This window comes from Phaethon lepturus, unplaced genomic scaffold (genome assembly GCF_000687285.1).
Source record: "Phaethon lepturus isolate BGI_N335 unplaced genomic scaffold, ASM68728v1 scaffold31736, whole genome shotgun sequence".
Classification (NCBI taxonomy): Eukaryota; Metazoa; Chordata; class Aves; order Phaethontiformes; family Phaethontidae; genus Phaethon; species Phaethon lepturus.
Genome location: NW_010548858.1, coordinates 579 through 1,574, shown reverse-complemented (window position 1 = coordinate 1,574; position 996 = coordinate 579).

The window sequence follows — 996 nt, the reverse complement described above, 5'->3', positions numbered from 1 at the left end:
CCCGAGTCTTTGCCCATTAACAGGGGGACTGCCAAGACTCCTGTGCTTTGGTGGAGGAGGTGAGTGCCCAGGGCTGCTCCCACGTCTGCCTGAGCACCAGCAGCCCTGGCCCTGAGACAGGCATCAAAACGCAAACCCAGCTCTTCCCCACACTCCCACCCCACCCCTCTGCTGTGCTGCACCATGCCTGTGCCCTTGGGTCCTCAGGGAGGAGCGGGAGGTCAAAAGAGGAGTGTGTTTAATGGCTGTGAGGGCAGCTTCTCGTCATCCCACTCCTCCCAGCAGCATCCCCCTCGTGTTCGCGCTCTCCCTGGGGCTGGCCATGGGACGCCGCATGGCTCTGTCCTGTTGCAACAGAAGTGGAGGGGGGCTTGGCAAGACCCTGGCCTCCGTGTTTGCCCTCACCCACAAGCCGCAGCCATGGGATGCTCCCCCAGCAGTGGCACCACCTCTCGAGTGTGAGTCCTGCTGTGGTCGGTGTAAATGTGCCAGCTCTTGACTGGGCAGCATTCTGGGGGTTTTCCAGCTCCTCCGCAGCAGCCATGGAGGCCCCTGGACCTGAGGGCTGATCTTCGCCCTGCTCAGCCTCTCTCCCACCAGGCTAGCCCACCTGGGCATGCTGGCTTGTTGCTCAGCCCTGTGTTGGCCTCAGGGCTGATTTTGCTGCTCCTGATTTTCCTGCTGGCTTCAGAGCAATTCTAGTCGCCATCCTGGGGTTGTGCAGGGATGGAAGGGACAATGACACAGCTCTGCCGGCACCAGGGCTGCTGGCGTGGGGAGTGCGGCTGTGCAAAGGCAGACGCTCGGCTATGGCACCACTCAGCACTACTGGTGCCTCTGGGTGGGAGCACCGTGTGCCAGTCCTGGGTGGGGTTAAAACGCAGCCTAGTAGCAAGCTGTGGGTCTCTGTTGGACTCAGGTGGGCCCTGGGACATCCTCCATGGGGCTGGTGGGTCTCAGCTTGGCCAGCTGGCAGCCCTGTGGCCCCCGTCCCAC